The 15,163-nt window shown below is 43.4% G+C and overlaps 1 protein-coding gene across 4 annotated transcripts in view; it reads right to left on the bottom strand.

Annotated features, from left to right (window-relative positions):
- The window catches only part of LOC117356901 (retinol dehydrogenase 7-like), a 165,573-nt gene extending 150,803 nt beyond the window's left edge, over window positions 1-14,770 (bottom strand). For all 4 annotated transcript variants that reach the window (XM_033936793.1, XM_033936795.1, XM_033936794.1 and 1 more), the window contains exons 1-2: window positions 14,652-14,770; window positions 5,203-5,333 (exon numbers count right to left, since the gene is read on the bottom strand). The gene's annotated coding sequence lies outside the window, so the exon portion shown is untranslated. The remainder of the gene's footprint in view (window positions 1-5,202; window positions 5,334-14,651) is intronic.
- Window positions 14,771-15,163: the final 393 nt, after the last annotated feature.

Below are 15,163 nucleotides of genomic sequence, written 5' to 3'. Positions count from 1 at the left end.
ACTTTATTTGAAAGTATCAAAGTTCCAAAGGTCATACTACCACCCCAGGCTCTGTGACAATTTCATGAGTGGTCAAATGGGCCCGACCAGGTGTGGTGGAGAATACATCTTGGTTCTGATACACCAGTGACTCCAGATCCTTCCTCTGGTCGGGATGAAGTTGATTTGCAAATAGTACTTGGGCAGAGTCAGTTACTACCTGGCCCTCTGGGCCAAAATCGTCCCATTGGACTAATGCTGATGTAACCGGGATCCATTTTTTAAACAAATTGACATGAAATAGTTTGGTCTTATAATATCTGTTTGGCTGAGCCACTTTATAATTCACGGGACCATCTGGGATACCATTTTATATGGGCCTTGCCATTTACACAGGAGTTTACTCTCTGAAGAGGGCAGGAGGACTAAAATTTTATCCCTAGGTTGGAAGACTTTCGGCACGGCCCTGGTGTTATAGGCGCATGCTTATCTCTGCTGGGCTTCCTCCAAACATAATTTAGCGGCTTTTTCCACTTTCCTCAATCGTTCTTGCATCGTGAGTATAAACTCAGCCAAATTCCTTTCCTGAATTGGCTCTTCCTTCTAGGACTCCCGGACCACATCTAAAATTCCGTGGGGCCTCCTTCCATATACTAGCTCAAATGGGGAGAACCCTGTTGAACTCTGGGGTACCTTCCAGACAGTGAACATCACATAGGAGAGTAGGGTGTCCCAATTTTTTCCGTCCTCTGAAACAAACTGTTTAAGGGTTTTGTTAAACCTCTCCATGAGGCCATCAGTTTGGGGATGATAGACTGAGGTTCACAGTGTGTTCACTTTCAGAAGGGTGCATAACTGCTTCATTGCCCTAGACATGAAAGAAGTACCTTGGTCCGTTAGTATTTCTTTGGGGATGCCCACGCGGGTAAACAGCCTTTCCCAAAAGGCTCTTGCTACTGTTGTCTTCATATTGCGTAGAGGAATAGTCGCTGGATATCTGGTGGCATAGTCCAGTATAACGAGAATGTATTTGTTGAACTGGGCGGTCCGCTCCAGGGGTCCAACATAGTCCATGGCAATCCTCTCGAAAGGTACATCGACTAAGGGCACAGGCACAAGAGGAGCTGGTGGAACCCGGGCAGGATTGCTCACCTGACAGGTTGGGCATGACTGACAGAAGAGGTCTACCGGGTCAGTTGAATTGAGCTAGAATACATTCATGGGTCTTATCCTTTCCTAGATGACCCCCTAACATATGACTGTGGGTCAACTGTAAAACTTTATTTCTAAAAGGTTGTGGCACAAACAGTTCTATTTATTCTCCTGCCAGGGGTCCCTTATCTATCCTGTACACCATATCCTGTTTAATAATAAAATAAGGCATGGCTGGTTTACCTGAGGTTTGGGATCCCATGGGATTCCCATCTATGGCCACCACCCGGGCTCTAACCTCTCGAAAGACTCATCCTTGGCCTGCGTCCTTTTAAATCCCTCTGAAGTCCCCACCTCATTCTCATTAAGGGGAGCATCCCCTAGGTCCTTTTCTGCCGATACCTCACTCCTGGGGTCAGGGATCAGGTCCACAGCTGCTCCCAGGGCTCTGGAACTCGGTTCTTTTAACTGCGGCAGCCTCTGGCTGGACGCTACTCTCCTCTTCTGAGTTACAAAGAGGTCTGGATCCTCCCAGGGGACAGTCTCAGTGAAAGTCTCTTCCTTATTGTTGGTAGAATCCAACTGATACCTGAGTCCAGGTGACCCCCAATTTCGGGAAGTCTCTTCCCAATACTACAGGGTATGGTATCCATGGTAAAATGGCTGCCTTCACTTGAACTGGCCCAACTGGAGTTGTGAGGTGTATTTGGACCATGGGATATTAGCGACTATCACCATGTACACATGCTAATCCAACAATTTTAGCAAAATCTATCTGAGAGCGATCCAGAAGGACTCTTCGGATTAAGGTTTTCACACTCCCAGAGTCTATGAGAGCTTGAAGCGAATTCCCCCTCATCTTTACTTCCATTATTGCTCCCTTACTCGGGGGCTGAGCCATTTCCACCATGTTACAGGAATAGACAATGAAGTTAACATCCATTTCTTCTTGGTATACTTCAAGACAATCCCTCACAAAATGGCCCTGGTCCCCACAGTTGAAACAGACCGATGCCAGGGTAACAGCCTGCTGCTCCCTTCAAGGAGGCAGCACCTGAGAGGCTCCAAAACTTCTTGGGGTAGTTTCCCCCGGAGATCCAGAGTTCTGGATTGAGTCAGGGCCACCCCGTCTTAACTCTGGGTTTGACGACTTTGGGCTGGAGCCCCATGGTTGCACTCTTTGTCACCTGGCTTAGGTAAGGCTTCGCCGATTACTGGGGCTCCCAGGTGGGTGGTTGTCGGGGGTTCCCTCAAGACCTGCCTGCGCCTGGCAATAGGCTTCAGCGGCCTTGACCGCACTTTCAGGGGTTAGGTCTGGGTGCCGTCAGACCCACTGCCTGTTCAGCTCTAACTTCTTCCAGTCCCTGGCTTGGGGAGAAGCTACCCTTCTTATCCCCTTTCCAAACAAACAAAACAAACCCCCACCCCTGCTGGGTTTACATTGAGGTTTGTAAATGCTAGGTCAGTCTCTTTAAAGCAGAGACTTTAATGCCCCATTTGGGCCACCATATGTGATAGAGGTAGGCAGCATGTTCCGGAGAAGGGTTGCACAGGAGGACAGACACCACACTCTGGGCATTCAAGAAAAACTCTTTAATTAAACAGTAGTGCAGAGCCTGTTTCTTCACAGGCTCCTATTTGTTTGTGTTCTTCCAAGAAACCAAGTAGGCTTGTCCTCAGTCTTTTCCCAAACATAAGTCCTAATCTCCATAGGGCTTGACACGCCCCAGTCTTTATTTTAGGTGCAGGAAACAGCTAGGCAGCATTTGGTCCCAGGTCTTAGCAGGCACTGAACAAAGGCAGGTTTTTTCAGTGCAGTAGAGTCTTACCTCCTACAAACTCTGTCCATGCCAAGCCCTTTCAACTAGAGAATGACAAGTTGGCTGTTACCCGCGGCTAGCAACGGGTAGCCATGGGTAACCCGCCGAAACGGTGAAGGGGAAAAAAGTGCTTACTGAGGGTACGGGGACAAGGCCATCCACCACCCCGTGGAGCTGTGCATGACCTTGTCCCCGCAGTTAATGGAGGGAAAGCGTGGTCACCAATCATGCGCGGCCCCTTCCCTCCTTCCTAACTACCCGAATCTATCTATCTTCTTCACTCCCCCTTACTTTTGCGGCGCATTTTGAGTAACTTCTTCACAAAGCCATCGAAGCCTGCAAACAGTATATGCATATGTGGCATGCATATGTGGGCAGAAGCTTCCGGTTGCGTCAGAAGAGAAGCTTCCACCCACACATGTATGCTACTGCTTGCAGGCTCTGTCGGCTTTGAGAAAGTTACTCAAAACGTACCACAAAGGTAAAGGGGAGGGAGGGAGAGAGATAGATTTGGGTAGGTAGGAAGGAAGGAGGGAGGGGCCGCGCGAGGGGTGCCAAAGGGTGGTGAGGTGGCGAGAGGGAAGGGTGGTGGAGGAAAGGAGCAGACGCTGAAGGGGGGTGGAGAGAAACAGATGCTGAAAGGAAATTGGGAACAGATAGTGGAGAGAAGACGCTGAAGGGAAATGGGGAAGACAGAGTGGGGAGAAGATGCTAAAAGAAAATGGGGAAGACAGAGTGGGGAGAAGATGCTAAAAGGAAATGGGAAAGACAGAGTGGGGAGAAGATGCTAAAAGGAAATGGGGAAGACAGAGTGGGGAGAAGATGCTGAAAGGACATGGGGAAGACAGAGTGGGCAGAAGACACTGAAGGGAAATGGGGAAGACAGAATGGGCAGAAGACGCTGAAGGGAAATGGGAAGAAAGAGTGGGAAGAAGACACTGAAGGGAATGGGAAAGAGAGCTGGAAGGGAAGAAGACAGAGATGCCAGACTATGGGGGGGGCAGAGGGAAGAAGATGGGTGTCAGACCAATTGGGGGGGGGGGTGAAGGGAGAAGCAAAGTAGCAGAGCAAATGGAGGGCGCAGAGAGAGACAGACAGTGGATGGAAGGAATTGAAAGAGAAGATGAGGTAAGCAGAAACCAGACAACAAAGGTAGAAAAAAAATTATATTTCTTTATTTTATTTCTTTATTTTTTTTTGCTTTAGGATAAAGTAGTATATTAGTTATGTTTATAAAAATTTATAAACAAAGCCCTGCTAGCTGAATATTTTTTTCTCCAGTTCAGCAGCCAGAACTTTGATTTATAAGGAAGGAATAAGCTAAATATTGCAGTATTGAGGCTTGTATGGATGCTGCAGAGATAGTAGTCGCGGGGACGGGGTGGGGTCAGTGGTCGCAGGGACAAGGTGGGGACTGTGGTTGCAGGGCGGGGTGGTGACGGGGACAGTGGTCGTGGGGATGGGGCGGTGATGGGGACAAATTTTTTCCCCATGTCATTCTCTACTTCCAACCAGCTTCTCCAGCTCCTATGTTTCCTCTAGCACACCTCCTCTCTTCCTGGGTCTGGCTCGGCCTTTTAAGTTCCCCTGAGTCACTTCCTGGTTTCCTACTTTTCTCCCCTCCCCCTCCCTGGGAGAAACTCTTTCTCAGTGCTACTGTGGTTGTGAGACAAATTAGCCAGGAGGGGAAGTGCCAGGTTTTCCTGAGGTGTATTCTGAGTCTGAGCAGCAGTGTCACACAGGGGAAGTGGCAGGATTTCATACACTCTGTCACACTACATAATAAAATACAGACAATACAAAGCATAAACACACAAAAAAAGTCATAAGCTCAGGGCCTAAGTAAACAAAATGGCTTTTACAAATTTTCTAAATTGCAGAATAGAGGACATCTCACACAAATTCAAAGGGTAGTGGATTCCAGAAATTGTATACCTTCTACCTCACACCCACACCAACTGGCCAAATGAATTCCACACAAATAGAGATCACTATACACAAAATAATCAAGATTCAACTTAGAATTACAGTGCTTAATCCTATAGCACAATACTCAATCATTATAACCAGGGGAGGGTTTCAATGAAGTCTAAATTGACATCTGCAGCTCCTTTGGTTCAAAAAATTACATCACATCCTTAGTCACTCCTGCTGCTGCTCGAAAACTTTTTTCTTTCTATCTTTAAAAAAATTTTTTTTTAAAAAACAGTCTAAATATCATCCATAACTTATATAAAAAATCAGCACTTACCTTTAAAATACACTGCAATACGGCAATCAGGTGCACTCCGATGTGACAGTCATGTGCAAACTGCTCCACTGAACAGATCTGTCTGTTTCGCTGAAATAGCTTCAGCAGGAAAGGAGATTCGCCAAATAAATCTTGTTGTGGATATGAAAACAATAATCAGCACTGTAATATTTAACAATTACTTCCGGCGCAAAAATAAACATTATAAAAAGTATTCTAAATAGCACAGATGTGTTATTTGCACTAACCACTCCATCACCTACTGCATGGAGTATAGCTGACCCCAGTATTAAAAAATTGGGGTCTCAATACAGCATCCTGCCCAGAACACCACAATCACATTATAGAACCATTGGGCGAACAGATGATTAACATATAAATGAGGTTTCTTAGAAACTGTTCTACTTAACTGCAATTAATTGCCACGTCAAGTTTCAAGTTTATTATTTATTTGATATACCACCTATCATTATGTCTAGGCGGTTTACAATAAATTTTTTTTGAACTTTATTTAGTTTTTAATGCCAACAAAAAGTGCAATACAATTTATATACAAATAATGATAATCAACCAAGCACAATAAATGTAATAAAAAACATATCTGATAAAACAGGGGATTAAAAGATAACATTACTAGGACACAGACAATTTTCCAACTCTTACTCTCATTCTGAGAAATTCCACACACCACCACCTACGTTGGAGGGTGAGGCTTTTCCCCTCATCACATGACATATGGGGTGATTGATTCAGGATCAACCACAGATTCTTTCAGGGGGGCTTATCAATGTGGTATTCGTGCTGATGCTGCAAACGTTGCCGGGTTTTCTTCCCACTGCACTGGGGGATGGGGAACTCCGAGTGATGGGCAAGCAGTGGTTCTGTGAAGAAGGATGGGTGCAACAAGGCCTCCGTGGCCCTGATCCTCTGTTTGGATAGGTACACTAAGACGTGCTTGAGCAGATCCAGGGCTGGAGGAGATGTTCCAGTGGTATGGGTAGGTTCTCCTTGAAGGAAATCTTGTTGTAATCAGGGAGTTCTGTGATTTCTGGCCAGATCTTTACATGTTTAGATATAGCTCCCTCAACCAATCTTCAAAGTACTCCCACTGAGCTAACTTAAATCTAGAAGGTAGGTATATCATAAAGCCATTTGGGGGTCAGATCTAATCTAATCTTCTATTGGTAAGTCACAAAAACCTATACAAGCTCTAGGCGACATAGGACAGATCATAGGACCTCCTATAACTTATATGTTATTAGGTCCACATCCTGAGGCGACAAATTGAATCATTTATACACATACCTCCTTCCCTTCTCTTACTTTCACCAAAAAGATATAAGGTTTTTACAAAAGAATGGCAGCCACACTCAGTTCTGTTTTCAGGATTCTTCCCCCCCTCCATGAATATGCATGAGATCTATTTGCACACAATGCAGACAGAGCATGCAAATAGATTTTGTGCATATTCAATAGGGAAATCCCCAAAACTCGCCTGGGTTGCGGCCCTTGAATACTTAAAACAACACAAGTTTCAAGTTTAATTAATTTTAATATACTGACCATCGACATGCACTTGGCCGGTTTACAATGTTAAATATGAAAGGCTAAAATACATTTTTGTAAGGGGGGGGGGGAAATGTGAACATTAAATAGACAAATTACAAATATGAACATGAGCTTGAGGGTAAAGGGGGAGAGGAAAGTTAAAAATTACATCATTAAAACCAAATTAATTAAAGGGAAAAGGGGGAAAGGATAAAACACCAGGAATGGGGATCGCTTCTTAAAAGTGGTTTGTGTTTATTTTGCCTCAATATACTGTAGATCAAGGCGCATTCCACTACTGGCCATTTTCCATTTGGACAACTGATCATTTAATCCTATTTTGTTTTCTGTCCTCTAACCAGTTTTCAATCACAATTAATATGGCCTTCTATGCCATAACTTAATTTCCTAAGCAGTTTTTTTTTTTTAGACTTCCAGAACTAACTGTCAAGATGGGGGGAAACCTTAAGTAATCATTAGAGGAAAAGGGAACAGCTGGGGACAGTGGAAAAGCAGTGCACAAACACACACCCCACCTTAACATTAATCTTCCATCGCTATAAAGAGGGAGCCTCAGTTTCACCTCTTCCTTTGTAACTAATTCTAGCAGGTTGAGTCTGGTTACTTTCTTCTAGGTTTCAATGCTGGCTGCCTGGGTTCTCTGCAATTCCACAGATTCAGATTCATGTATCAACATGACAAGTCATAAATATTGTTGTGAAATATTGTTTACAGGCTGCAAAATTGTGCTTTCTCATGCAGCAGCAGGTCCCTGCTTCAGAAAAGTACCAATTACAAACAGGGGGTGATCTACTCCAGGAAATGGGCACAGCACAACTGAAGCTGCAGTCTTTGGAGGAAGTTCAGGAAGAAATCTTGATTTTTTTTCCTCCTGAGGTGATCCAGTAAACATGCTTGTAGAACCACACAGGGTGGGTACCCACTCTTCGACCCACATGAACTTTGCTTCCTGTTGTATGGGTTAATGGGAGTAGCCAATATGAGCCACAGCTGTTCCCTGAGATACAAAGCGCCAAAGAGATGAGACAGGATAGATCATTGGGAAGATCTGACCTAGAGAATGACACGGAGACGATTCTCCATCCCATCCCCGCGAGTTTTGTCACTGTCCCTGTTCCTTGCCCCATTCCTGTAAGCTCTGCTTTAACCACTCAAGCCTCAAACACTAAGTGTTTGGGGCTTGTGCAGATGAGGATGGAGCTGGCAGGGACGGGATGGAAAAAATGAGTTCCCATGGGGACGGGGGAAATTTTGTCCCGTGTCATTCTCTAATCTGACCCTACTCCTCAGAAAAGTGAGTCAAAGTGAAGCTGCTGCTTGCCTCTATGCCTTGTCAGGGAAAGGATTTGGATACTGGAGTAGTGGAGCTGATGAATGCTAAGACACTGATAGAAAAGCAGTAGAGCCCAACTCTTGGGTGTTGCTAAACCTGCCTAATCTAACATACGGAGCCAGTGGCATAGAAAGGGTGAGCGGCGCCCCTCTCCTGCCTCCCCTGCTGGCCCCCGACCCTTCCCTTTCCCCATACATTTTAACTTCTCTGGCATGAGCAGCATACCCAAGTCAATGATGTCTCACCCTTTGACGTCACTTCCTAGGCGCAGGTCCCGGAAGTGACATCAGAGAGAGTGCTAATGCCGACGCTGGCAGCAACCTTCTGCCAGGGAAGTAAAAAAGGTATGGGGGAAGGCAAGGGGTGCACATGCACGGCAAGGAGAGGAGCAGGGAGAGGGGGGCAGAGAGGAGGAGGGGTGCCACGCCCTTAGGAAGACCGCACCCGGGGCAGCCCTCCCTGCACCCCCCCTTACTTCGCCACTGCAGGGAGCACTGGGAAATGCAGCGCCAAAACAGAGTGAGAGAGTGGAGAGAAGTGTGATTAGGCCACAGAAGAACTGTTTGCCTAGAAGAGCGTGAATGAAAGAACAGGGTTTAACCCAATGGTCTCAAACTCAAACTCAAACCCTTTGCAAGGCCACATTTTGGATTTGTAGGTACTTGGAGGGCCTCAGAAAAAATAGTTAATGTCTTATTAAAGAAATGACAATTTGCATGAGGTAAAACTCTTTATAGTTTATAAATCTTTCCTTTTGTCTAAGTCTTAATAATAATATTGTAATTTATAGCTAGAGAGACATATGATCAAGAAACTGTTTTATTTTATTTTTGTGATTATGATAAACATACTGAGGACCTCAAAATAGTACCTGGGGGGCCACATGTGGTGCCCGGGCCATGAGTTTGAGACCACTGGTTTAACCTATACCTAGGAGATAATATAACATTATAAAGTACTGATAAAAATATAAAGAGGCTAATGAACTTTAAGGCTAGATGCACAGTACTGAGGGCGATATTCAGAGGAAACCATGAGTTGTAAAACCTTTGAAACTTGATACCTTTTGCAAAAAGGTTCGGTCGAATTCTGAACTGAAATCTTCAGTGGCGTACCTAGCATATATAGATAGCCACTGGTAACCCAGATGTGATGAAAAACCAATGTATGATAGAGTAAACATTTTCAACACTGGATGTGAAGATGTCCAAAAATGTAAGACAGGAACAGCATAGACCTAACTCAATCCAAAAAAATGAAGGAAAAAGCCTCTGAAAGGGCCCTCCCACCTCACCAAAACGGCTCAGAGAGGTGGTCGAGCGTTCACCTCACTGGCAAAAAACCTTCATTATATGATAAAGTCTTATGCTGTGCTGTAATGTGCCAACGAAAATTAAATAATAGAGGAAATGTTCGGTACACCAACGGTGGCCAGCGTTTCACAAATTCATGCTGCCTCAGGGTGTATCCCGACCGATCAGGTTTCTAGGAGCACAAAAGAAAAGAATGTAAATAATTAAAAGTCTCTTTCAGATGTGTCCCAGACAAATTAAAATCCACATAGCATAGCATACAGAGGACATACCTTTCAGAACAGGACGCCTCTTGCTCCTGAGATGGCTCCCACAAGGTGACACTCAGTTTGAATGATCCTGATAGTGAGACATGAGCACAGGAAGTGCATCATCAAAGATGCTATTCACTAGACTGGGCTGTATGTCAATGAGTCAATGAAGGACAAAAATGCAGATCCATGGGAAATGTAGTGTCTGACCAAACTCAACTTAATGAACCGTGAATCGCTGGCCACCGTTGGTGTACCGATCAGTGAAGATAAATGGAATATTTCCTCTATTATTTAATTTTTGTTGGCACATTACAGCACAGCATAAGACTTTATCACATAATGAAGGTTTTTTGCCAGTGAGGTGAAAGCTCGACCACCTCTTTGAGCCGTTTTGGTGAGGTGGGAGGGCCCTTTCAGAGGCTTTTTCTTTCATTTTTTTGGATTGAGTTAGGTCTATGCTGTTCCTGTCTTACATTTTTGGACATCTTCACATCCAGTGTTGAAAGTGTTTACTCTATCGTACCTAGCATATGTGACACCCAGGGCCCATCACTTTTTGACCCCCCCCCCCATCTATATCAAAAATATGATTTTTAGTAACAATCCACATATCGCACAACAAGAGTGTACCTAGGAAAAGGCAGCATCTTAAACACTGCAGTAAGCACTAGAACACATACATTGTAAAACTAAACAAGCCAGATCCCACACAGTCAATTGATCCTGCAGTCAATGCCAACCGAAAACTATGACCTTTACATACACACAGAATAGAGATAAACCCTCGCCCAATATGGAATAATCACAAACTAAAAATAGAAATATGTAGACAAAAGTTAAACTGAACCGCCAAGAAACTAGACTCTGCATACAATGCAACACCACAACACCACAAAAATAGTGACACATGTCCCCTAATACTGTGCAAAATATACAGACAGTAGATGTAAATTTGAAAAAACTGATACATAACAATCACCACTTTACAAATTAACAAATAAAAATAAAACAAATAATGAGAAATAAGAAAATACCATTTTATTGGACTAATCCATTTTTAAATTAGCTTTCAGAGGCCAAATGTTTCTTCAGAACAGTACAGTATACTGCTGTTATGCTATCCTGTCCTGAGGAAAGGGGTTTAGTCCAAAAAATTGCCTTATTTCCATTTCCTATTTATAAACTTTTATCAATACAGTTATAATACTACTTGATTCTAAGTAAAGCAACAAAAAAATCTTTCTGCCTTTTGTCGTTTCTGCTTTAATCATCTTCTCTTTGCTTTCTTCTTTCTATACAACGCTTGTCCTCTCTCCCTTCCATGCAACATCTGCCCTCTCTTTGCCCCTTCCACCCAGCTTCTGCCCCTCACCTCCTCACCGCTGCTGCTTTCCCATATATGCCTGATGCTGGTGGCACAAGTTCTCCCCACTTCCATCATCTGCCCCCTTCTCCAGTCCCCACTTGCATCATCTGCCCTGCCCTGCCACCGTCTCTCTCTCTCCTTTAAATTCTCTCCTTTAAGTTCTCTCCACTTCCATCATCATCAAAACCCGACTGCAAGCATACTTTTTCAAGGCTGCTCTTAACTCCCACTCACTTGTAAATTACCCATGCCTATTTTCTCATTCCCTCTGTCTGTTTTAATTAGATTGTAAGCTCTACAGCACACAATAGAAATGTGTGTATGCTTGCTGTACTGGTAGAGAGGTTAGAGGAAGATGCTTGGGCAGTATCTTACTGTACCTATTTTTCACTGCACCATAATTCATTTAACCATCTTGCCTTCTTCTCCACCCAATCCAGGATTGCTTATATCCCCACCCAGGTCTTCCACTATCCCTAGGGAGATGCATGCAAGCTCCCCTCCCCTTGCAAGTCTAAGAGTCCTGGGCCCCTGCCCTGTCTAACCCCTGATGCTTGCTTTAGGTCCTGGAGTGGTTCTCATAGGCTTCCCTCTGTTAACTTGCTTGTTGGAGGGGTATCCGGCTTTTACTTTCTTTTTTCTGTGGCCAGCTATCTACCGGGACCCAGGCGGGGGAGGTGCTGCAGAATTTGCCGCCCCTGAGCCCGATACACACGGCCACTCCAGCGTCTGCACTTGGCTCACTCACCGGCTTCCAGCAGCGATGGGAATGGGAGCCGGCCAGAGGGGAAGGGGCGGGGTAGAACGAGACTCCTCCTCCGAAAACTTTCCTCACCTCAGACACTACAACGAAAGTTCGCAGCTGGGCGAAAATGGAGATAATACTGAGCAACTGGGATATCCGCGGGGTGAGTCTTGCCCCAGATTGGGGGAGGTTCTAAAGGTGCCATGTTGGAGCATTCGGACGTTTTGTTTTTGTTATGTGCATTTTCTGTCTCCTCCCCCTCCCCCGAGTGAAGAAGAGTCAAAGCAGAGGGAGGAGATCCGGGGTTTGCTTTAAGAGGATGCCGGGGCGGCAGAATAGGGAGAGTGGCTGGCTGTGAACCCCCTTGGGGCGTGCACCCAGGGCGGATCGCGTACCCCCCTTGGTACGCCACTGGAAATCTTTCTCTTTCTAACCCTGATCTATATCTCCTTGAGGCAGAGTCCATTGATACCATATTAGAAATCTTTTACCTTTTGATACTGAGCCTTTTTTAAACTTTTATTTTTGTTCCCACACATATCGTTTTTCCCTTTTTCTGTCTTCTTACCTATCGCAATTGTATTTCATTTCTTTTTCCCATTGTTTCGGTCTGTCAGTACTTAGTTTTTAATTTTGGTTAAAATATGTTGGTAAGTCTTAATTTTGTAATGAACAAATTGCTTCTGTTCTTCATCTTTTGTCAAAGTAGTGTTGTATTTTTCAGTGAGGTTTATCCCTCGTTCTGCTGCATCATTAACAACAGTTTGGATGCCCGCTTCCAAAGTTCCTTGAAAACTGAATCATCAGTCCACTCTGTGGGATGTTGTTTCAGGAATATTTTTGCTTTTGTTGATCCTCCTTCAATCAAGAGATCAAAAAAATGGCTGTGTTCTCTGTATTTCAAGACTTTCAAAGGTCACAGGTTCTGTTTCATCTGTACGCATGAGACGTCATGGAATGTCTGGCAATGGTGGATGTTGTAAGTTTTGCACCATTCTTTGCTTTGCTTCTGATGTGATTGTCTTTTTTAAAAATCTTTATTCATTTTAAAGCCAAAAATAAGTTCAACATATTATACAGTCACTTTAACATCATTTAAATTCAATCAAAATTATATTTTATGACAAATACATATATTCCCCCCCCCCCCACACACACACACTACATATCCAACAATTTGCACTCAAATTAAAAATATATCTTCCCACCACCCTGGACATGGGCAAATGGGCAAAATCAACAATCACTCCTTACAGAATTTTGTCAACGGCTCCCAAATATCCATAAACTTCCTATAATGTCCCTGTTGTATGGCCATCATATGTTCCATTTTAAAAGTGTGACATAGAGATTCCCACCAAAAAGTATAATTTAATTGATCCCAGTTTTTCCAGTTACTCAAAATAAGTTGCATGGCATCCTCTGTCATTATAAAAAGAAGTTTGTTATTCCGAGCAGATATTTGGCTTTTAGCCCTCATTAACATACCAAATAGGATGATATCATAAGTCAATGCCTTTGGATTTTCCAATATTTTGTTCACTTGATCCCAAATGGATCTCCAAAATTTAAGTATCAAGGGACAATAGTACAATAGATGATCCAACATGCCAACTTTGAGATGACAGTGCCAGCATCTATTAGACTTGGAACTATCTAATTTCTGTAATCGAACAGGGGTCCAAAATGCTCTATGTAACAAGAAAAACCATGTTTGTCTCATAGATGCATAGATGGTGTGATTGTCATCAAAAAAGGCAAGTGCTGCTAGGTGCTAGGACAGAAGCCATAGATGTCTGGAAATGACTTGTTTGCAACAGTTTTATTTGTGTAGTTTCTTTAACTTCTTAGCACAAGAGTCTATGCGTTGTGTCGGTATCCTGGCTTGATCCCATACTGACATCACTGACTCACACGCCAACTTTATAGCTTTCCAGTAAAGGTTTTCATTCGTCATAGTGATGAACATTGACCAGTCGAAGAACATCCAGTCCACTTGGCAGTCTAGCAGTTGAGAGCTGACAGACTGACTTCCCAAGGAGCCAGTTTTCGGGTGCAGATCGCAAACTAGATGACGGTATACAAACTAATTATGTGCAATCACCTACATGTACAACATACAAGCAAACTGCATGTTGGAGTGACAAGTTTCAAGTTTATTAAAAATTTGTTGTATACGCAATGTCAAGTACTTCAATGCATATGACAATTTAAAAATAGGAATCAAAAAATAAAACAATTTTATACAAATAAATGTACAGTATATACATACAAATAATTACCAATACAAAAGGAGAGGGGGATGAACTACAATCTTTAAAGAAAATAAAGAAACATTTAGGGAAAAAACATCTGGAGGGTAACAAAGAATAATCATGAAAGCATGGCTGAGCCTAGAGGAGAAGGTAAAGAAGATTTCGACCTATAGGTAAGGTCTGATTAAAATTAGGTATTAGAGCATAAGCATTAATGATAGAAGAATTATCCTATCTATATCTCAAATGCATCCTTATACAAGAAACTTTTTAAAGAGCTTTTGAATTTTTCTAGGGAGGATTCATCATGTAAGTAAATTGGTAAATTGTTCCAGAGCTGGGGTGCTATAACTGAAAAAATAGTAGCTCTCCTAGTACCTATTACTTTTAAAGAAGGGATAGTCAGCAAACGCTGTTCTGTTGATCTGTGTCCTAAATGGAGGATATGATATCAGAAGATGATCCAGAAATATTGGTGCGTTAGTTTGTCGGATTTTAAAGGTTATCAGACCTCTTAATATTATCCAATGAAGCTGAAATTTGATACGTGAGTAAGACATACCAAGGTGACAAAAATAAGCAAAGCAGAGCTGGAAGAGTGAGAAGTTCCTTACCCTTATGAGGGAGCAGCAGGGTTGCCAACTGCCCAGTTTTGAACAGCAGAGTCCAGATTGTCTGATCAGAAGCAATGACTGCTCACTATGCCAGGAAACAACTTCTCTCACAAGACAGGGGAAGGCAGAAACAGCAGCTAGTCAACTGCAGCCTCTCCCTCCTATGCCAATTAAGTAATGTTTATATGATTATAAGCCCTGAGTAGGGTTGGCCCATTGCCCTAGCTCTTTTCCCGTGTTATGAGTAGAAACATTGGGGGGGGGGGGGTGTGGGGGGGATACATAGTAATTTTCTCTCTCTCTGCAGCAGTACATGCTCCTGTACATTGTATTAGGGTTACCATTTGGCTCCAGAAAAAGGAAGACGGATTAAGACATCTAGGTTTTATTTCCATTGCTTTCAATGGAAGTAAAATCCAGATGTCTCAATCCATCCTCCTTACTTCTGTTGCTTTCAATGGAAGTAAAACCTGGATATCTGGATAGCCGTAAACTATTTCATTAGCAGCAGC

This window comes from Geotrypetes seraphini, chromosome 3 (genome assembly GCF_902459505.1).
Source record: "Geotrypetes seraphini chromosome 3, aGeoSer1.1, whole genome shotgun sequence".
Taxonomy (NCBI): domain Eukaryota; kingdom Metazoa; phylum Chordata; class Amphibia; order Gymnophiona; family Dermophiidae; genus Geotrypetes; species Geotrypetes seraphini.
Note: the sequence above shows the minus strand (reverse complement) of the source record. Positions and strands in the feature narration are given on the sequence as shown.